Source organism: Podarcis liolepis (genome assembly GCF_965112155.1).
Source record: "Podarcis liolepis genome assembly, chromosome: 17".
NCBI classification, from domain to species: Eukaryota; Metazoa; Chordata; class Lepidosauria; order Squamata; family Lacertidae; genus Podarcis; species Podarcis liolepis.
This window is the reverse complement of record NC_139571.1, coordinates 31663458-31687428: the sequence shown is the minus strand read 5'-3', so window position 1 is coordinate 31687428 and position 23971 is coordinate 31663458. Positions and strand designations below refer to the sequence as shown.

The following is a 23971-nucleotide window of genomic DNA, read 5'->3' as shown; positions in this document are numbered from 1 at the left end:
CCAGATGTAATGTATTCTGGATTCAGGGAGGTAGCCGTGTTGGTCTGACGCAGTCAAAATATATAAAATATATGCACACTTCTTCAGATACACACTACGCTTTTCGTGCATGTACACGAAAGCTTATACCACGAACAAACTTAGTTGGTCTCTAAGATGCTACTGGACAATCTTTTTATGTATTTACTTCTGGTAAGTGTATACGGGATTCTGACCAAACTAAACCACCTCGAGAAAAAGTCTTGAGCAGAGTAGCTCCCCTGATGCAAACCTGGTCTATATAACAGGTTAACCACATGCTAAAACTTTTCCAGGCTGAACTACTTCAGACTGCAGATAAGGGGTGGTATTTTCAGGCTTCTGCATGAAAAATATGGAAAGAGAACACACTGGGGATAAAGCTAGACTTGACCCATTCTCTTGGACCATCTAGTTTCCCACGAATGGGCTTGTTTGGTTTCAGTGCAGAAGATAACTGACTCATGTAAGTGACCACCTTCGACCTGAAGTAGTACAGTCCAGGAACAATTCCGCCATCTGATGAGCTGCTTGCCTTGATTACATCTTAGGATCTGGCTCTATAGTTTGCAAGTGGGCAGAGAGGGAAGAGCTTGATGAGGTAGTATTCTTACCTGCCTTCAATCAGCTCTGTGAAGCAACTTGGATTGATTTTGCCTTTCATCTTTAACAAGCAGAAAGCCTATCTGCCCTCCCAAGGTCTTTGTGAGTTTGCTAGAGGGCAAATAGCAGGTGCGCTTCAAAAGCCAGTGCCCTGCAAGAAGCCCTAAGTGTAAATTGCTCCCCGCAACCCAAGGGGATGGGATGGGCTTTGGGCCCCATCCAGCGTTTTCCAGGCATAAATTTTTCAAAGCAGCCCCAGAGCGCTGTCTTCCTCACTTTGCAGTGCTCTGTTTTGAGCAACTACCTGAATTGGTTCGGCTGTGAACCAAGCTATTCACTGATTTGCGGGGCAAAGAGTTTGGCTGTGTTGCAGCCCAGTCAGAGAAGGACTTGCCCATCTTCCATCCATGTAGTGCCGTTTGCTTTGCAGGGCATTTCTGTCAACCTTCCTGGTGTATGCTTGCTCCATTTGCTCCTCCCCAATGGTCTAATTAACTGGAGCAAGCCGAGTGGAGCCATCTCCTGCCTTCTTTGTTTACCACAAGCCACTTAAGCGAGGATTTCTCACTTAAAGGGTTTTAATTTATCGGAGAGTGTTGCATGCAGTCCAGACCATTGCGAAAATCCGCTGAATTATGGATGGTTTTCATCACACCAGTCAAGCAACTCAGGCCTCCTACATATGTTGAAGAACCACATGCTGTGGAACTAACTACTTCTAAATGAGTTTATTTCAACTGTCAAATGTCATTTTTAGGGTGGTGGTTTGAGGCACAGAGCATTCCAGAGTACAATACAATTACCGTTTTAGAGAGGGGGGGACTGAGACCAGAGGGTGTTTTCATAAGCAATTTTTAAAATATGAGATAGAAAGTGGAAGCGAGCCATGTTTAAACTGAACTAGCAAAATGTCCAGTGGTGGCTGATGAAGTACAGGATGCAGGGAGGGAGGGCAGCCTGCAGTTTCTGGCAGTGCTATTTTTCTAGAAAAACATGTTCTGGAACTCACCATGGACACATCCCTTGTTCTCTTAGAATGGCAATGGTGTCCACCACCTGAGAAGTGCCAGAACTGAGTTCCAGGGAGTTCAGGCTGGGGGGGGGGGAGCCCTGGCTCTTGGCCAAATGATTAGTTCAGATCCTTGGCAAAATGACTGGCCATCCCCAAAGGAGAAAGAGGGAAGGGATGATGAGCAAAAGAGGGATGAAGAAGAAGACGACACATACAGTGGTACCTTGGTTCTCAAACTACCTTCCAGGAGTCCGTTTGACTCCCCAAACCGTTTGAAAACCAAGGCGCAGCTTCCGATTGGCTGCAGGAGCTTCCTGCACTCAATCAAAAGAAAAATGTTCGCAAACCGGAACGTTTCCAGGTTTCGGGCGCCGATTTGTTCAGGGGCCAAGCCATTCATGTACCAAGGTACCACTGTACTATTGGCTCTGGTTGTGCCACTGCTGGCTTCTGCCTTGATGCTCATGGTTCTGTCCAACAGATCACTTCTCTCTCTCCCTCTCTCTCTTTCCAGAAGGAATGTGACACTTGACAGAAAATAAGGTTTTCCACCCCAGAGTACGGCAAGGGCCAATGTACCGCAAAGAACCTGGAGAAACCAGTGTAGTGATGAGCACAGAGACACATCACAGACCTCTTAGGTGGTGAACTTGCAGTTATCACTTGTTTCCCAAATACCGAGGCCCATATCATGCAAAAAGGGGGTGGGGGAAATCACATTCAACCTTATTCAGCGCACTTGGTACCAATTTCAGTCCTGGCTAGTGTACTATCTGTACTTCAATGCTGGGACAGAGAGGAATGATGACCAGTTAAGCAGTGATGCTTGGGGTGGAAAAGATGGCAACTTTTGAAGCCTGCTTGAAGTTATAGGGGCCCATGTCATTTTAGTCTTGTTAGATGGCCTCTGTAAGTGCTGGATGTCCTCCTGGTGTCCGGAACATCTAGTTTTGGGGGAAAACAGTTTTCAGTAGGTTTCAAGGTCTAGAATGCAATCATTTTCTACTTTGTCCCATGAAATCCAAAGGTCAGCCCTGAGATTCAAACTAAATGTGCATCTTGCCCCTTGTGATTGCACGCTTTGCCCCTGTCTAGAATATCATGAGCGCCATCGTGGACCATGCTTGCTGCAGTATAGCCCTCAACTTTATGGTTCCTTCATTTTTATTGCTGTTGTTGCTATCATGTGACAGAGCTCAGGAATGCGCCTTTATATACAGATGAATGTACATTTTTACCAATGGACCTTTTACATCAGCCAAGGGCAAAAGTTTAAAATAAGGTTAGCATTATTGCTATTACTACTATCAACATTGGGTGTATGGGGTGTCAGAGGAGGGGTAGTACCTCTGGTGGGGGACACATCTTGCTCCTTCTGGGGTAGTTTGTCCACCTTTGGTCCCCACCCTGCACTGAGGTTTCACCTGTGGCTCCTGGAAGCTGCCAGCATGGAACAGTGACCGCACCCCAGGAATGGCTTTGACAGGCTAGCTAAACCAAGAGAGGATAGCCAATGGGTCTCAAACCCTTGGTGAGCTAGGGACATCCCCTGTATGTGAAAACAGGCTCCAGCAGATATGGATGGACAAGACCAATAGTAGGACCAATGGTTAAGGAGGTGGTTTCTGCATGTAGAGGGGCAGATGGGACTCGTCAACCTGGGAAAGTAGCCCATCTAGGAGAAGAAAAACTCCGATACTAAATCTCTACCTTGTAGCCATACTCAGCCACAAGAAAGGCTTCAGGAAAGAATGGCTAAGGGAAAATCCATACCCACTGCCTTGCCTCCTGCCATGGGCTCAGAAGTGACTCCACCTGCTGTGAATCAGCCTTCTTGCTCCTCATGAGAACCAGCTGGCTTCAGCTTTCTTAAGCAGGGTTTCCAGCCTCAGTTGCTGGAATCAACATTCATAATTCCTGGCCAGACCTTGCTGCTTCTTGTGACCTTGGACCCTTGGCTTTCTTGGCCCCGACCTGATATCTGAGATACGTGAACTGAGATACTCCTGACCTTAGGATAGGACTGGACTGGACCCTGCCTCCAGGCAAGTACCCCCCTGAGACTCGACTGGTTGGCTGGCTTCTCCCTCCACTGAGCTCTGCCATGGCTGACAGCATAGGACTATGACACCTCCACTTCGGGAGAATAAATGGTTAAACCAGGCATAGGCAAACTTGGCCCTCCAGATGTTTTGGGACTACAATTCCCATCATCCCTGACTGCTGGTCCTGTTAGCTAGGGATGATGGGACTTGTGGTCCCAAAACATCTGGAGGGCCAAGTTTGGCCATGCCTGGGCTAAACCCTACAGAAATCCAGATTGGGATCCCTAAGACAATTGGCTGGTGCCTTGGATGGTACACCTCCTCCCAGCAACTCCTTGTAGCCAAGCTAGTGCCAAACATATTGCTCTGCTTTCCTTTGGACCACATCAATGAGGCTGAGCATCATTGTAATCTGGGCAGCCCAGGACTTCCACACACACCGCCCAGGCCTGTGTCACTTTGGTGCTGCTAATGCAGACATTTGTCTTCACTCCCAGAAGCACACTCCATTGTTTCTGGAGACAGATAGACACCACCAACAACAACATCATTACTATTAATATAATAAAATGGGTGGCAAAGGCAATAGTCTTGCGGCCCCTTAACCACTAACAGGCATCATTTTTTGTGGGCTAGAGGCCCCTCCATCAGATGTTAGGTAGAGGATTCCAGCTTCTGCACAGCCTCGCAAGTTCTCCGTGGCCCAAACAATGCCATTTATCTTTGCTTCAAGTCTCAGTGCCTTCTAATTTGTACAATGGTGCCCTGAGGAGATTTCTATTTAGGTTCGGAAGTCATTCACAGTTTGTCAAGGCTGAAACCACTTGGCTCTGTCAACTTCAGCCCTGTCAGCTTTCTAGAAACACAGCAGCGTATCTGGTACTATTAATTACAAAGGCAACATCTTGGAAGGCAGGGCCAGCTAGATCCATGAGAGGCTGCAGTCTTTAGGCCTTGTTGACATGTTACACTTGCTTCTGCTACCTGGTTCAATGGCTGGCAGTGAAACTGGAAGCGTTCCACTTATTTTGTTCTTAAAGAACTGTTATAAGGATCTAAGGTCTCAAATATATAAATGAAATGTTCATAAATGTACCAGGCAAACCAAATGTCTGAAACAGTATAGGAAAACCATTTTGACTCTTTCAATGACCTCAAATATTCCTCTGCAGTTTGGGTGGAAATGGGAAAAGCCTCCCCTTTGTCTCTGTGCTCACAAAGCCTGCCTTAAGGGCACATTTGGGTATGAATAGGGTGAGCCTGTGACCTGGATTCTAAAGTATTAACCATCACAAAAGAATTGCCAGACTGCCCTGGTAATCCAATCAGTGACCATAAACAGGTTTCCTGCCAGACAGGATTCTGTTTTAGACCACCCCTTCTGTGATGTATGTATGATGTATTGGGGGGTGGTCTTAGGCTACAGGGTGGCAATTTCAAAAGTTTATATAAGGGCTTGCACACCATTGTTCTGGGTTCCTCCTCCCTCCGGCGTGTGGTGAGTGAGGACCCTGTTGCAACAGTTCAATAAAGATCAGGCTTACTAGCTGCTTTGCTTCTCAATATTCTCTGGTTGGCCTCTGTTACAGTGGTACCTCGGGTTAAGTACTTAATTCGTTCCGGAGGTCCATTCTTAACCTGAAACTGTTCTTAACCTGAAGCACTACTTTAGCTAATAGGGCCTCCTGCTGCCGCCGCACCGCCGGAGCAAGATTTCTGTTCTTATCCTGAAGAAAAGTTCTTAACCTGAAGCACTATTTCTGGGTTAGCGGAGTATGTAACCTGAAGCATATGTAACCTGAAGCGTATGTAACCCGAGGTACCACTGTATTTTCTCCTACTGTTGGGAACCCACTTAAGGACTCTATATGGGCTCTTGGACACCCCATAAAGAAAAAGGAGCACATTTTGATTACATCAGAACAGATCTCTAGGCTTGAGCTGCAGCCATTTCCCAATGTTGCAGTTTGAGCATTAGTGCTTTGCCTAGAAAATTTCCCAAGATCCTGGAGCTAAATGTGGCCATTTTTGATCAACACTGTCCGAAAGAAGGATAGCATTGAAACAAATTGTTCCTATGGCCCCAGTTTTACATGCACATCACACAGGAGAAGATTTCCTTGCACTTCAAGGCAATCCATACCATACCTCTAGATAGGCATCAGTCAGATTTTTCCAAGTTTATTATCCATCAGACGAACGAGCTGAGACAAGATCTGGTGAAAGGCAGATATGTATTATTCTGTTGCAACAAGTTTCCCTGTCCTTTGGTAGGAGGTGGACCCTGAACAAAGGTATGCAAGAACTTTAAATTGCCCTGCCCCTTAGTCAAGGACCACCCAAAAAGCATCAGACACTTGTCACAGAAAGAGGCAGTCTGCAACAGAAATTTGAGAGTGTGGCTTGTCTCCTGTCTGTCAAGATATCCGATAAGGTTTGCTGATTGCCCTATCTTGGCCAATCTGGGCCATCCTTTTGAAATGGGAAATACCTTAGTTCCTGAATCCCCGTTCATAAATTTACACCTATTAATACACAGAAAGATGCTCTATTGACATGTCTGCTCCGCTTAGCAGATACTTGCCAGACTCAGTTTTGCAGAGGGATAAGTCCCTTAATCCCAAGCAGTTTATAGCACTTTATTTATTTACAGGATTTACAGGCAAAAGAATGGTATTTTGGAAAGGCATTCTTTCCCAGACACGTCCTTCTACTGCAGATAAATATCTGGGGTCATTTAAGAGAGTCAAAATGGCTTCCGGATTGCTCGCCTGCACCATTTCAGAATATGGCTTATGTATGTGGGCCCACGCTGTGTATTTATGAACATTTATTTTATTGTTTTTGACCCCTTAGAATTCGTGTAGCAGTGCCTCCGTAGTAACTTAATATGCTTTAGGCAAGAAGCCAAGAGGCCACAGGGGAACTGCAAAGGTGTCGCTCTACAGAGGCTGCTGTTCTTACTAAGTCTCCAGGCAAGCTAATGTCTGCTTTTCTTTTTTTTAATCTGCTACCTTGAAAGCATTGCCTAAATATTTCATATGGAAAAGAAAGTATTACATAATGAGCAGCTATTTTAATTGCTAATTACCTAATTGATAGTTACTTTATGGCTTAATCTAAGGAAGAAAAGAAAGCTACCCTCCACTCCTTTCCTGCTCCACTTCTCGGTCTTTAAGATGAGGAGAGAGGCTGCAAGATTCCTCAAAAGAGGAGAAAAGCAAAGTGGCAAATCGGTAGAGTGGGGCCAAATGTGGCCTATCTGGCACCGGGGCTTCTTTCCAGGCCCCACCCTCAGACTCTCCCAAGTGTCCCGATTTTCCAGGGATAGTCCCGGATTTACAGAAGCCATCCCAGTTTCTGATTTGATTCCAGAATGTCCTGCTTTTTGGTAGTACATCCCTATTTTCATTGGAGAAATGTTGGAGGGTATGGAGTTATTTGCCCACCTAGCCATCTGAAGGCAACCCTGTATAGGGAAGGTTGCTTGATGTTTTTAATGTTTAACGTTTTATTACATTTTTATATATGTTGGAGGCCACCCAAAGTGGCTGGGGCAACCCAGTCAGATGTATTAATAATGGAATAGGTAAAGGGTAAAGGGACTCTTCATGAGAAGAGAAGACTCCCTGAAAAAGACCCTGATGTTGGGAAAGATGGAGGGCACAAGGAGAAGGGGACAACAGAGGACAAGATGGTTGGACAGTGTTCTCGAAGCTACCAGCATGAGTTTGACCAAACTGTGGGAGGCAGTGGAAGACAGGAGTGCCTGGCGTGCTCTGGTCCATGGGGTCACAAAGAGTCAGACACGACTATACAACAATAACAACAACAACAAAGGGACCCCTGACCATTAGGTCCAGTCGTGGCCGACTTTGGGGTTGTGGCGCTCATCTTGCTTTATTGGCCGAGGGAGCCGGCGTACAGCTTCCAGGTCATGTGGCCAGCATGACTAAGCCGCTTCTGGCGAACCAGAGCAGCACACGGAAATGCCGTTTACCTTCCCGCCGGAGCGGTACCTATTTATGTACTTGCACTTTGACGTGCTTTCAAACTGCTAGGTTGGCAGGAGCAGGGACCGAGCAACGGGAGCTCACCCCGTTGCAGGGATTCGAACCGGTGACCTTCTGATCGGCAAGTCCTAGGCTCTGTGGTTTAACCCAAAGCGCCACCCACGTCCTAATAATGGAATAATATGTCCCTATTTTCATTGGAGAAATGTTGAAGGGTATGTCATCATGGGAAAACTCAACAGTGTGGTGGCAGCTACCAAAAGTTGTAATAGGAGTAAGTAACCATTGTAAATCATATGTAAACTCGATGTGATATAGATGTGATACAGATAGTATTTATAAAAATATTCTGCCTGGGGAAAAACCAGTCTGGGTGCGAGGGGGTCAGTTGTGTACAACTATTTGAATGCGTGCTCCCAATATTCAGTAGCCTCAGGGCAAATGTGATAAGGCCTGCGCATCGTGGTGTTTTCAAATCGGCACAGCTTAATCTCATATCATTTCCTTGGTCCAGTAATCACAGTGTCTGGCGATGCTAAAAAGCTCGGAGAATTACAGAGATTCCAGCTAAATGGCTAGATTAGCCAATCACTGCATTGCAAGTGGGCATGAAATAAATAGCTTTTAGCCTGAGATGGCAATTACTGACACAAAATTGAAGCATGGAAAGGAAAGGGAAAGCGAAGTGACTCGGCTGCTCTGAAAACTTCACATTAGGGTGGATGCCTTTAATTGGCCGGCCAAAACATCACAGAATTATGTTCAAGATTCCAAGGTCTCCAAAACTCTTTGGCAGGCTTGATGGCAAACAGGTGAGAGAGGGTTAATTGTGGTGGTTCCAGTACAACCAACCTCATTGCTGCAAATACGTAACCAGTTTAACTATGTTCATTTCCTCCACCTGCTAAGTAAAGGTACTGGGTTTGGTTTCATTTGGGGTTGTTGTTTTTTGTAACACACCCAGTCCACCTACAATTAAGCTCTACCTTTGATAACACAAAAGCTAGTTTCTCTGTTCTCTTGTTATCCACCTCCAAAGGAGCCTGTGTTTTTCACCTTCAGAACAGGAGGCCTAGATAAGTGCAGGGTTTTGTATTTGCCCAGCTAGGGAAACAGACTTCTGCATGCTTCTGTATCCCAAGAAGAGATATCAGTGCAACATGATGCCTAAATAGTACGTAATACAACATTGTTGTTTAGTCGTTTAGTCATGTCCGACTCTTCGTGACCCCATGGACCAGAGCTTGCCAGGCACTCCTGTCTTCCACTGCCTCCAGCAGTTTGGTCAAACTCATGCTGGTAGCTTCGCGAACACTGTCCAACCATCTCGTCCTCTGTCGTCCCCTTCTCCTTGTGCCCTCCATCTTTCCCAACATCAGGGTCTTTTCCAGGGAGTCTTCTCTTCTCATGAGGTGGCCAAAGTATTGGAGCCTCAGCTTCAGGATCTGTCCTTCCAGCGAGCACTCAGGGCTGATTTCCTTCAGAATGGAGAGGTTTTATCTTCTAATGCAACATCATTTATACTAAATGGCACCCAATGCAGCATAATTTGAATGTCTGCTGTTTCCCAGTCTATCCGTCTTAAGATACTTACAGGAAGCAGACAGGGATATAGCATTACCATCAGTCAAAACCACACACATAAATGGCCTATTTATTTGCTATTTAGCCTGTTGAAGAATGCTGGAGAAATCAAAAGCTTGCATACGGCCTTGCTTGCTAGGGCTGATGGGAGTTGTAGTTCAGAAACATATGGGGTGTGTGTGTGCAAAGGTTCTAAAATTACTTAAGTCTACCAATGCATCACCTTCATTTATAGAGTTCCCCATCCCTCTTATCCACTCTGCAAAGGTTCCCCATCCCTCTTATCCACTCTGGACTTAATGGTCTTATAAGGGCCTCTCCACTTATTTAAAAGATGTTGTCAGTCCTGATGCATTGAGTGAAAATGTGACCCAAACACATCTTCTCAAAAAGCCTCACTCTGACAACGCCACTGGCTGTGTACTTGCGCGAAACAATTTGTGGGTTACACAGAGCCAAATTACAAAATAGTGTTTCCCCCCTCCCCAAGAATCATGGGAACTGTAGTTTACCCCTCAAAGGGCACAATTCCCAGGATTCCTTTGGAAAAGTCATGTGTTTTAAATATGCAGGCTTAGACACATGCTTTGTACGCAGACCCAGTCCCAGAACAACTTTCTATCTCTCTACTTCTAGTTGTGGACAATATAGCAGTACCAAATCTATTTACAGTGGTACCTCAGGTTAAGTACTTAATTCGTTCTGGTGGTCTGTACTTAACCTGAAACTGTTCTTAACCTGAAGCACCACTTTAGCTAATGGGGTCTCCAGCTGCTGCCACGCCGCCGGAGCAAGATTTCTGTTCTCATCCTATGCAGTGGTACCTCAGGTTACATACACTTCAGGTTACATACACTTCAGGTTACAGACTCCGCTAACCCAGAAATAGTGCTTCAGGTTAAGAACTTTGCTTCAGGATGAGAACAGGATGAGAACAGCTAAAGTGGTCTTCAGGTTAAGAACAGTTTCAGGTTAACTATGGACCTCCGGAACGAATTAAGTACTTAACCCAAGGTACCACTGTATTTTAAAGTATGTAAATGCTGCCTTTCCAAATAACAATTCATCGAATTCCTCCTTAAGGTAGAAGCAGCTGCTTCGAGTCTTCTAGCAGCCTGTAAGTCTGGGCTCTTTCCCAGCCCCAAATATGAAACGGGGCACAATTTGCATTGGGAACCCTGTGTGTGAGGTGAAAGGGTAATTAATTATTATTATTATTATTATTATTATTATTATTATTATTATTCATTGTTTATACCCCACCCACCTGCCTGGGTTTCCCCAGCCACTCTGGGTGGCTCACAGCATATATCAGAACATACTAAAACATCAAACATTAAAAACTTCCCGATACAGGGCTGCATTCAGATGTCTTCTAAAAGTCAGATAGTTGTTTATTTCCTTGACATCTGAAGGGAAGGTGTTCCACGGGGAGGGCACCACTACAGAGAAGGCCCTTCTCGCTCATTCTACTGCTGGTCATGATTTCTCACCACCTTACCGGAGCTTTTGGGTGGAAGGAGAGAGATGAAGAACTAGTCCCTGTTTTTCACCTTAGCCCACCTCATAAGATCATTAGGATGAAATTAAATAACAACACCCTGCACACCACCCGGAGCCCTTTGGAGGAAAGGCAGAATTCAACTGAGAAAAATAATATAAAAGATCAAAGTCTCCTAAAATGGCATTTAACAGCCTAATCCTATGCTTGCCTACTCAGAAATAAGTCCCACTGGGTTGAACAGGGCTTGCTCCTAGGTACGTTTGCATGGCTTTGCACCTTAAAGACAAGCTAAGGAGCTGCCTAGACAGAGCCACTTCCGGATCTGGCCCAGGAGGTGGGGTTGCGGGCTTCATGCCCACCCCACGTGAGCGGGGGCTGGTTTCAGCCCCCACGAGAGCAGGGGAATCCCGGCCGCGTCGTCCACCCAGCCAGCCAATCGGGTGGCTGGGGGCGTGGCCTGCCCTATTTAGGGCTGGCGCGGCCGGGGCTCGCCCTGTTTTGCCGGCTAGCCCCCACGTTTTCCCACCCTCCCTCCCTTTAGGTAGGTTTCCGACTTTGCTATGGACTTCGGTCTGTCGCCGCAAGGGGCATGGTAGGAATTTTTCCCAATTGGCAATTTGCAGCCATTTGGTTTTTCGCCTACCTCGTAGCAACTTGTCACGACTCCTCGGCATTGGCGGTTAGGCATTGGTAAGAAGGGGTTAAGAGGATATGTGTGGGGGGGGGAGGAGTGCCATCACCTCCCCCCAGAGAACGAAGGGTGGTCTGGTAAAGGACTCCGGGGGGCGTGGCCCTGTCCGAAGCCTATGGAGGTGTGGGCCTAAGGCACACCCCCAGCGGTGACCCCGGGGAGCTTCTAGTTGACGTGCCTCAGCAGGAGACTCCCCCGATATAGTGTTAACCCTTCCCGTGTCTCCAGCAAATGGGCTGGAGCCGGATAGTCGATAGGACCAATGCCTAAGCCAATGCCTCTCATTCCTGAATTCAATAAAGTTGTGGCCTAATTCACCCATTTAACCTTAAATTCTGGTGTCTGGTGTCTTTATTTATCCTTGGTGGAGGGCGGGAACTCGCCACACAATCCACCTGTTTGGTGCATGCCAATATGTAATGGGTCTCCCAAATTATTTCAGGTTAATTAATCTGGGGAGAAAAGCTGCCGGATCGCATGCATGTGGCATTAAGTGTCAATTGCCTGAGCAGCTGTGTTCACACTCCAGCTAAGACTGAATGGCAGATCAGTAGGGATAAACCGCAAGTGTGAATGAGACAATGAGCCCTTGCATATTAAGTTGTAAAATAGCCGGTTAGCAACACACTGAGAATTGAGCACTGAAGTGTCGGGATTCTAGACATGCTTTGTCAGGTGGCAAACGCAAAGCCAAGCTTTGCCTGTCCTTGGCTGGCTGACCACAGGCAAAGCGAAATGCATTAGCTGGACATAGAGAGAAAAATCCTATCCACCCTTTTCACCAGGCATAGGCAAACTCGGCCCTCCATATGTTTTGGGGCTACAACTCCCATCATTCCTAGCTAACAGGACGAGTGGTCAGGGATGGTGGGAGTTGTAGTCCCAAAACATCTGGAGGGCCAAGTTTGCCTATGCCTGCTTTTCACCGTATCTCTGTAATCAAAGGAGGCCGAGTTCTTTTGGTTCTGTCTAACGACCCCCCCTTACCCCCCCTTTTAGCGTTATAGTCCGCCACAACCCAAGGACTCTGGGTAACTCTAGGTCTTCATGCAACTCTGTCTATGGTCTCTGGACAGGACATTTCCATGAAGAGAAACCTAGAGGAGATCGACTTAAAGTGATGTATACCGTATTTTTTGCTCCATAAGACACACTTTCCCCCTCTTAAAATCTAAGGGGAAATGTCTGTGCGTCTTATGGAGCGAATGTGTGGTCCCTGGGGCTGGGGGGGGGGGACCTGGGCTTCCCTCGCCAGACCCGACAAGCTGTGGGGAGCAGCCTTCCTGCTGCTCCCCGGGGCTGGCAGTGAGGGAAGCTCAGCTTTCCCCACCGCCAGCCCCACAAACTCCGGAGATAGCCGCCTGAAGCCTCCAGACTTCAGGCGGCTATCTCTTCTCCATGGACCCCTCTCGCTTTCCAGATAGCCAGCTGAAGCCTCCAGAGCACGGCAGGAGCTCCCGCCATGCTCCGGAGGCTTTGAGATGCCTTCTGCTGAAGCCTGGAGAAGAAGAAGAAGAAGAAGAGTTTGGATTTGATATCCCGCCTTTCACTCCCCTTCAGGAGTCTCAAAGCGGCTAACAATCTCCTTTCCCTTCCTCCCCCACAACAAACACTCTGTGAGGTGAGTGGGGCTGAGAGACTTCACAGAAGTGTGACTGGCCCAAGGTCACCCAGCAGCTGCATGTGGAGGAGCGGAGACGCGAACCCGGTTTCCCAGATTACGTGACTACCGCTCTTAACCACTACACCACACTGGCTCTCTATTGGTGCGCACTGACCCCTCTCGCTCTCCAGGCTTCAAAGATAACCCCTTCAGGTAAGGCACAGCGCCCCTTCAGCGAAGCGTCAGGAGAAATGGAAGGGGCTCCATTTCTCCTGCCGTTTCGCTGAAGAGGTGCTGCGCAGAGAGGGGGAGAAATTTTTTTTCTTGTTCTCTCCCTCTAAAACAAGGTACATCCTATGGTCGGGTGCGTCCTATAGAGCGAAAAATACGGTACTTGTCACACAGTTGCACAGCCGATGGCATTTGCCCCCACAGGCTGTAGTGATAGCCACCAGTTTGGACAGCTGTGAAATTAGGCAAACTCATGGAGGATAAGCCTACTGTTATAAGAAAAAACTGTTCCTTTTCCCTCATGGCATACCCAAGAGCCTTATATAGGCTCTCTATTGGTAGGAGAAAATAAGAGGCCAACCAGAGAATATTGAGAAGCAAAGCAGCTAGTAAGCCTGATCTTTATTAAACTGTTGCAACAGGGTGGTCACCCACCACACGCTGGAGGGAGGAGGAACCCAGAACAATGGTGCGCAAGCCCTTATATAGACTTTTGAAATTGCCACCCTGTAGCTCAAGGCCACCCCGCAATACATCACAGAAGGGGCAGTCTACAGCAGAATCCTGTCTGGCAGGAAACCTATTAATGGGTTTACCTGGACACCCTGGTTATCCTTTCGTGATGATAAATACTTAATTCCTGAGTCCAGGTCACAGGCTCACCCTGTTCATACCCAAATGTGCCCTTAAGGCAGGATTTGTGAGCACAGAGACAGTGGAGAGGCTTTTCCCATTTCCATCCAAACTGCAGAGGAATATTCGAGGTCACTGAAAGAGTCAAAATGGCTTTAGGACTGTTTTCCTGTACTGTTTCAGACATGTGGTTTATATATTTCTGTATGTGTTTGCCTGGTACATTTATGAACATTTATTTTATATCTTAGACCTTATAATTCTCATAACAGCTACCAAAGGGCATACCGGGACAAGAGAGGTTGATCCATTTGGCAAGCAGAAATGATGGGACTATCGCTTTAGTGCAACATTGGATTGCACCCCCAGAAAATGCCCAGACTGTCATAAACATACGTAGAAAACACTGTGTACTGACTGACTCATATTTGCAATATCAAGGTCTTTGTCTTGGAAGCACTAGACTTCTTTTTTAAAATAAATAAATAAATAAATAAATTATAATATAAAGTGCTGAAAACTGCAACTTCCTTACATCCGTCATGTGTTTATCAGAACCCATAAGAACAAAAATGTTCATTCTGGCACAAGCTTTTATAAACGTCCGTAATCCAGAGTAATGCAGCAGACAGAGTGCTGGGCTTGTATCATCTGGTAGGACATTGGCAGACTCAGCAGTAGTTGTTTTTTCTGTACACTATAATTCCTGCGAGTCATTGACCCAATTCCGGTCTACTCCCGTTTTAGAAAGGGTTAACTGTCAATATTTGTTTCCCACTGACAGTTGTCCAAGTGCCTGACCTGAGCCCTTGCCAGACCATCAAGGACCCTATGGGAGCTGGAAGTATCCAGAGCAGATAAGATCCTGCTCAGTGACTGGCCTGACACAAGATCAGGAGAGAATTCATCATTCTCCTTGCAATAGCTGTGCCGGGACATGACCTGGCCTCTTTCGCAGTCCTTGACCAGGTCTGTTAGTTTATCAGAAGACTGCACGGTCTCTGGATGCTTAAATCAACATCATCAAGGCTACAGCTGCTGCAGTGGCACTGAAGTCAGCGCTTGCCCCCTGCAGGTTGCAGCAGAGATCCTTCTGAACAAAGTAAACCCCGTCTGCCTCCATTCTGCTTCCTAGCCCTGTTACTCGAGGGAGTAAAAGTGCTGAGACTTTTCCCCTTGTACATCCACCTGAGTCTGAGCTTTCTAAATGAGATGAAGTATCCTAGTTCATCCAGTGAGATTTTGCTCAAGGAAGCAATCAGGTGGTTAACAAGACAGACCATCAGTTTAGGTTTTTGAGAAACCTTTTATATAAAGTAGAGACATCACTTTGCCAACAAAGGTACATATAGTAAAAGCTATGGTTTTCCTAGTAGCGATGTATGGAAGTGAAAGCTGGACCATAAAGAAGGCTGATCGCCGAAGAATTGATGCTTTTGAATTATGGTGCTGGAGGAGACTCTTGAGAGTCCCATGGACTGCAAGAAGATCCAACCTCTCCATTCTTAAGGAAATCAGCCCTGAGTGCTCACTGGAAGGACAGATCCTGAAGCTGAGGCTCCAGTACTTTGGCCACCTCATGAGAAGAGAAGACTCCCTGGAAAAGACCCTGATGTTGGGAAAGATGGAGGGCACAAGGAGAAGGGGACGTCAAAGGACGAGATGGTTGGATAGTGTTCGCGAAGCTACGAACATGTGTTTGACCAAACTACGGGAGGCAGTTGAAGACAGGTCCATGGGGTCATGAAGAGTCGGACACAACTAAATGACTAAACAATAACAATAACAACAACAACAACAATGTTCAGGCCACCATGAGAAGTCAACAGAGAGCTAGAAATGAGATCCATTTCACTAGACATATTTGGGGTTATGCAGTTCCCATCAGTCCTTGCTAGTATGGCCAATAGTGAGGGTGGAATGGTGGAAACTGTAGCCTGACAACATCTGGGACAACATGCCACGTTGGCCTCCTCTGGTTACTACATTTTTTTAAGTCCACAATTCTTGGAAAACCCAAAATGAGCAAAGAACTACCTACCAAGATTAAAGCTGTAATCTCATAGCACCCTCTGCTGGGTATTTGTCTTATTGTCTGATAATTTTATTTTAAATATTCATAGCCCAACATGATCTGAGGGCAGGGTACAATAAAACGTACGTAAACGGACAAGTGCACAATCCTAAACATTCGAACAGATAAAATTATAAAGTTGCTTAAAACTAGCATCTCTGTAAAAATCCCAGCCACATACTAGTTGTTTCCAAAAGCCTAGGCAAACAACCATGTTCTAACCTGGCATCCAAACAAACAAAAAAGAGTTGGCATCTAGCTCATCTTGGATGAGGAATCCACTGCAGAGTCCAGAAAGGAGACCATAAACTCTGCAGTATCAAATGCTGAATCTATAATAGGCTCCCCAACCACACAAGCTGTTGGGGAGGAGGCCCCCAACTTGGATGGACTTGAAGAGACAAATCCATGGAGGGATACAGCTATTGGGGGCTACCAGCCACAGTGGCTATGCTCCCCCTCCCCTGTTGGAGACAATATACTCTTCCTCTGAATCCCATTCATGTCTATTCAGAAGTAAGTCCCTTTAAGTTCAATGGGGCTTGTGCCTAGGTAAGTGGGTAGAGGATTTCAGCCTTACTTGGAGGAATTAAAGGGCAAAAGTTACTAGTTGCATTTACAAAAGTTACTTAGCAGCAAACCATAGGTTGCCAGTTCTTGCACAAGAAATGCCTCGCGCTTGCTGATCCCTCCTCCCTTCCCCCATGCATGAGAGTAAAAACTCCAACTTCTACTTAGCTGCAACTACTGTAGTTTGTCACTGCATTCGAATGCAGTAAACTATGGCTTGTACAAACCATAGATTCCACACAGATTGCCAGAAATCAGGACACCACACCTTGATTTGATTCTGCTTTGTACAAAGCATAGTTTGCCACATTCAGACACAACAACAAAGTATAGTTTCCTGTTTGTGAAAAGCAAATGCTTCCAACTTTCACCCCTTTATATAGAGAGGAAGGAAGGGGAGGGAACTTGCATGTAGACTAAAAGGCTCATGGTTTCCTGAACAAATATCAATAAACTAGGGTTAGCTCTGCTGTTATGCCTGAATGCAGTCACTATCTCAGGCTTAATTGTCTAGCTAAAAATTGTTGTTGTGATAATAAGAAAATAATATTTGTATGGATCTAATGAGCCAGATGGGTGGGGTATAAATAACACATTATTATTATTATTATTATTATTATTATTATTATTAGGGGTGCATAGGAGCCACCTCCCAGAGGCTGAGGGGTCTTTGCCCCCCACAAAGTTGACAAGCACTGTCATTCAAATGGTGTGCATGCACTATGTCATGTGATCAATTATGCATTGGGGGGATTACCTGCTGTCCCCCAAATATTTTATTCAAGTTGGCACCCCTGGTGGAGTGGGAGGTTAAAAAGGAGTTTAAACCTGAAATAAATTGTGCAATCTGTTTGACATTTCATGGAGCCATCAAATTCCCACCATTGTCTTATAAAACATTTTATTGTCTGAGAAACTCTAAATTCCCCTGACTATCCTATGTTATTTATTTGCCCAGAGTGACTGGGGCAACCCAGTCAGATGGGCAGGATACAAACAATAACATTATTATTTGAAGCACTAGCCGGCCAAAGTTAAATCCTACACATGTCAGATTTAGGCTACAATGCTATGCACACTTACCTAGACATACCGTATTTTTCGTCCCATAGGACGCTCCGTCCCATAGGAAGCACCTAGTTTTTGGGGGGGGAAATCAAGGAAAAATTTTTTCCCTTTATTTCCCCCCGCAAAAAAAAGCAGGTCGGGGAAACAGAACCAGGTCAAGGAACAGCGGGATGGCGGCGCTGCGCCTCCCTGCTGTCCCCCGAGCTTGTGGGGCTGGCCGATGTCTGCCCGGCGCGAGGGGCGCTCTGCATCAGGGCGCCCCTCGCGCTGGGCGGCAGGCTGCTATCCGCAGCGTGGGGAGCCTTGCGGGGAACTCCTGCAAGGCTCCCCACGCTGCGGATGTCTGCTAGGCTATCCGCAGCCTAGACATCCCTGCCGGACCTCCCGTAGGGCTGCCTAGGCTGCGGATGTGTTCCTGAAGCCTGGAGAGCGAGAGGGGTCGGTGCGCACCGGCCCCTCTCGCTCTCCAAGCTTCAGCAAAAGCCTTCATTCGCCCCATAGGACGCACCCAGATTTCCCCTTCATTTTTGGAGGGGAAAAAGTGCGTCCTATAGGGCGAAAAATACGGTAAGTCTGACTAAACTCACTGAGAGTCACTTCTGAGAAGACATGTAAAGGATTTTCCTGTAAGCACAATTTTATCTCACACTCTCATTGTACTCATTGGGACTTTTTAAAATAGGTAAGCATTAGTTGCCGAAAAGGTTACTCCGGTTTTCATTTATCACCTGAGCTCTAGGTTTAGGATAACGACAACATCAGAGGAACGAACATTTCAGTACATCGGCAAAGGCTGGAAGGCATTGTACAAGAGCTACAGCTGCCCAAGTAGAAGTAACTCCCCCTGTGACAAATTTCTTAAGACAGCCTGCATTTCTCCCTAAGGGTTTCGCTACAGTGCTGGTTGAAATGTTAAGCGGTAGTTCAAGGCTCATAAATTGCCAGGAACCTATAACAGTTGAACCTGCTCCACAATCATGTAATCACAGCAGCGGCAATGCACACAATGAAGACGCCAACTAGCAACCCAAGACATATTGAGGCAGACCCCAAAATAGCGTGTTTTGTCTACAGCTACTTAATCTTGAAGTTCTAGGGGGAAAGTAGATTCTGCAAGCTTCAAGTTTGCCCATCTGTATTAAAAAAGTGATTTTACCCATAACCATTAAGTAGGACGTGGGTGGCACTGTGGGTTAAACCACAGAGCCTAGGACTTGCCGATCAAAAGGTCGGCGGTTCAAATCCCCGCGACGGGGTGAGCTTCCGTTGCTCGGTCCTGCTCCTGCCAACCTAGCAGTTCAAAAGCACGTCAAAGTGCAAGTAGATAAATAGGTACCACTCTGGCGGGAAGGTAAATGGCGTTTCCGTGCGCTGCTCTGGTTCGTCAGAAGTGGCTTAGTCATGCTGGCCACATGACCTGGAAGCTGTACGCCGGTTCCCTCGGCCAATAAAACGAGATGAGCGCTGCAACCCCAGAGTCGGTCATGACTGGACCTAATGGTCAGGGGTCCCTTTACCTTTTACCATTACCTAGTATGTGCAGTTGCAGAGATGATGGATGAATGTGCTCTAGATAGGATACAGGAGTCAGGCAGCACAGTCTTATGCAGGTTGACTTGCAAGATCTGAAATCAATAGGGCTTCCTCCCAGGTTAGTATGTATAGGACTTACACAGGACTATGGTGAGGACCAGTGAGTCTGACCAGTGTCCTAAACGTCTTCTCAGAATAATCAGCAAGATTTGGAGGTCTTGTGGCAGATGTTAAGGGAGTAATATTAATATTAATATATATTAATTGGTCTACTAAATGTGGCTAGGATTCTTTGAAGATGCACTGGGGTCTAAACCACTGAGCCTCTTGGGCTTGCTGATCGGAAGGTCAGCAGTTCAAATCCCCATGACGGGGTGAACTCCTGTTGCTCTGTCGCAGCTCCTGCCAACCTAGCAGTTTGAAAGCAGGCCAGTGCAAGTAGATAAATTGTTACCACTGCGTCAGGAAGGTCAACAGCGCTTCTCTGTGCTCTGACTTCTGTCATGGTGTTCTGTTGCGCCAGAAGCGGTTTAGTCATGCTGGCCACATGACTCGGAAAGCTGTCTGTGGACAAACACTGGCTCCCTCAACCTGAAAGCAGAGATAAGCACTGCACCCTATAGTTGAATTCAACTGGACTTGACCGTCCAGTGGTCCTTTACCTTAATAATGATAATAATAATAATAATAATAATAATAATAATAATAATAATATATTGTTATGTGCCACCCATTTAACTGGGTTACCCCAGCCACTCTGGGCAGCTTCTAACAAATTAAAACACATCAAACATTAAAAGACATCAAACATTTAAAACTTCCCTATACAGTACCTCAGTTTAAGAACAGCCCTGTTTACGAACTATTCAGTTTATGAACTCCGCAAAACTGGAAGTATCGTCCCAGTTTGCAAACTTTACCTTAGTCTAAAAACGGAAGCCGAACAGTGGAAGGAGGCCTCATTAGGGAAAGTGCGCCTCGGTTTAAGAATGATTTCAGTTTAATAACAGACTTCTGGAATGGATTAAGTTTGTACAGTATACCGAGGTACCCATGTATTGTTAATTTTGATAATATAGTGCTAAAGCTTTTCAAGTTTTACAAACTTCTGCTTTAAGTATTATAGCCTTAAAAAATATTAAGGTTTATAGTGAAAAATACAAAGTTTAATATCCCCCCCTTTTAAACCAAACCAAGACTTTTATCTAGATACAATAAAAACACAAAGGGGGGGATAAATAAATAAATAAATAAGAGTAGAAAAGAGGTGAAAAGAGAAAGATCGAAAAATGAGATTCAGAAAATAAAGAACTTTTAATTCTTCTTATGTCTTCTTTAAGTTTTATAGCCTGATGAGAAGCTTTGGGGAACTCCAAACAGGCACGGGTGCAAAAACAAAACAAAACAAAACAAAACAGGCATCCTGTCTCCTATCTCGCTTAGTTTAGATCGTATCCAACTCAACAGCTTTTTATATGCACAGCTCAAATATATATATTTAGCTTCTCCATTTTTCAAGAGGTTGAGGAGCTGGCCTGCAGGGCAAGAATAAGATTAGAGTGGCTTCAGCCTGTTAACAGGACAGCGGATAATCCTTGTTGCATAATAGCTTTAGGAAATCCTGTGTTCTAATTGGTAGAAACATTTGCTTCCAGAGCCTGGTACTCCAGCATCAGCTGGAGACTGTTTATTTACTGAAGGAAGCCACAAATAGCAAGATTGGCCCTGCAGGAATATTAGCATTTGGGCATCCATGATGTATATGTGAAGATCCTTCATGCTCCACGCCCCGCCTCCCCCCCCCCCCCCCGTTGGAAGAGTAAGAGGCATGGAAAGATGTACTTATGACTAATTTGAACAAGCTTGTTTTATATTAACAGCACACGTAAGAGAAAGCCACAGTTCCTCTGCTCAGTCTTACTCCACACCCACTAGTGTTTGGACTTGTATGGAAACCAAAGTCCTACACATCATTCATATCACAGACATGTTTCATCATTGCTCTTTTTTCCTGAGAGCAACCCTGGCAGCTGTGGCTGTTCATACATGTGTGGACGCACACACATACATGTGTCCCTTATAGGATTGTTGGGAAGATCACTGAAATAATGCATACCCTCCAACATTTCTCTGATGAAAATATGGATGTCTTATCTAATAATAGTAATAATAATAATAATAATAATAATAATAATAATAATAATGCCCCACACATTTAGGCACTAGGCAAAAATGCTCCTCTTTAACCAAGTCTTGGGCTGATTGACATCCAACGCCCTTTGTGACCCGCCCTGAGACCTGCAGGAATAGGACAGTATACAAATTTTAATAATAATAATAAGAATATGACTGGGTTGCCCCAACCACTCTGGGCGGCTTCCAACATATATAAAAACATAATATGACATTAAACATTAAAAAAAACTTCCCAGTACAGGGATGCCTTCAGATGTCTTCTAAAGGTTGCATAGTTACTTATCTCTTAATGTGTCTGAAGCACTTTGTCCATATAGGGCAATACATAAAATTAGCATTCATTTAGCGTGTTCTAAGCAAGTTAGAAGGGACGCGGGTGGCGCTGTGGGTTAAACCACAAAGCCTAGGACTTGCCGATCGGAAGGTCGGTGGTTCAAATACCCACGACGGGGTGAGCTCCCGTTGATCGGTCCCTGCTCCTGCCAACCTAGCAGTTCGAAAGCCCGTCAAAAATGCAAGTAGATAAGGTAAATGGCGTTTCCATGCGCTGCTCCGGTTTGCCAGAAGCGGCTTAGTCATGCTGGCCACATGACCTGGAAGCTGTATGCTGGCTCCCTCGGCCAATAAAGCGAGATGAGCACTGCAACCCCAGAGTTGGCCACGACTGGACCTAATAGTCAGGGGTCCCTTTACCTTTAAGCAAGTTACATAGTCTCTCAATAATCTTAAATAATGACCTACCTTATAGAGTTGTTGTTGTTGTTGTTAAAATCTGCATAACGCCCTATACCTGCAGGTCTCAGGGCGGTTCAAAACATAAAATCGCAAAATGAAAACAAAAAATACATTTAAAAAACCCCAAAACCCAAGAGCAACTCAATAATCCCTCCTCAACAGACGTTGGATGTCATTGGTTGTTTTAATATTTCTGTTGCAGAGAGAAGGTGGACAGGAAGAATTACTTGCAGTGCTGTGAGCAGGGCCAGCCCAATACATTTTGGCACCTGAGGCCAACCACAAAATGGCGTCCCCACCCCTCACCAGGGAAGAAGGGGTGAGTGAAGATCTACATCAGGAACAAGGGTGGAAGACAGCTGAGGAGGCAGCAGATCCAACCTGCAAGAAGCTCGCCACAGCCGTCACTGCCACTGTGGAAGTAGGCAAAGCATTCCTTGGAGGCCAGATCTGCTGCCCCTGTTCATTCTGCCGCCTGAGGCAGCTACCTCACCTTGCCTCATGGGTGGGCCAGCCCTGGTTGCGAACCTTTATTAGCAAGCAATCCCCACTGAAATAAGCACAGAGCCCAATGAATAGTCCAAACAGCAGAGGGCAGTGTGCAGGTGCTGGCACATTTGTTCATTATAATTTTTCTTTTTCAGATTGGGAGTTGAGGCTGCAATCCTAAACACGCTGAGATCAACAGGAATTGATTTTATATTTAGACCTGCATGTAGAAATTCATACAGAACGCCAGTTTTATTTTTGTATTTGCTCCCAGTGTTATAAATATATGCCACTGTAACTGTCTGCATGCTTTTACTGGTACATATTTCTGGCACAGAAAACAGAAAACCTTCTGCCTAGAGACACATGTTGGGAAGCTTTTGCTTAACTGTTCAAGTCATAGAGTTTAATGGAGGTGTCGAGCGGTATGAGGTGCTTAATGGGTGCTGGGAGCAGGAAACTTTGGAAGAGAGTGGTTTAGGCCATGCAGCATAATTCTGCTAATATTTCCTCAGGAGTAAATCCACTGGGGCGTGCCACAGTGCCAACTATTCTCCACACCTGAAATATGTTATTGAAACAGGCAATATGGGGTTCAGATGCTCTAAAACTGTTTTTTGTTTGTTTGTTTTTTGCTACATTAAGGAAACCTGATGTCCACAGAAGTCAACCACACTTTGAAGGCCCATTTTCTTCCATGTTCTGGGCATTGCAGCTCAACGATGCCCTCCACCCTCAACGAGGTCAAATTTAGCCTTATCCAAAAGCGTTCTCTATAAATATAGTCCAGGCTCAGAACACGGAGGCAGCTAGGCCCTGCCAATAGATTCAGAGGCACTAAGGTCCTCATGGACATATCAGATGGACAGATGTTTTAGCAGAAGATATTGCCATTCTGCAGAACTTGGGAAGGTATTTTTTCCCCTCCTGCAGTTTTGAAAAAGAAATAATCATTCGGGCCATCAGCTGATGCTTATTTTGCCTTAAATAAACAGACATGAACATTAATGGCGCTATGATGTGCTTGATGCACCAGTTCTCATGCTGCATATGTTGTCCCCATATGCCGAGGACAGTCCTTCTTTCCTGATCCTTGTCCCTGGTAAATCCTCCTCCTTTGTTTCTGCCTTTTGGGGATACCTCATTAAAACCTTATTAGTGTGAGTTGCTCAAGTTGTCATTCATCAGGGCTCAGCTGCCTCTCAGTATATCCTAGAAGTTAAATTTCTAAGTGGAGGGAGTGGATTATCCTCTCTCCAGAGCACACCCATGTTAAGCGGATGTGCACAAACACAAAGGCATCATGCAATGGTGTGCAGACTGCCGTTTCATACAGTGCAACTGACAGGGATGTATTTTGAAAGCACGC

General features: G+C 45.7%; 1 protein-coding gene across 1 annotated transcript in view; it reads left to right on the top strand.

The window, feature by feature from the left end:
* The window catches only part of LOC310696250 (uncharacterized protein), a 960839-nt gene that overhangs the window by 728935 nt on the left and 207933 nt on the right, over window positions 1–23971 (top strand). The gene's annotated exons all lie outside the window — the stretch shown is intronic.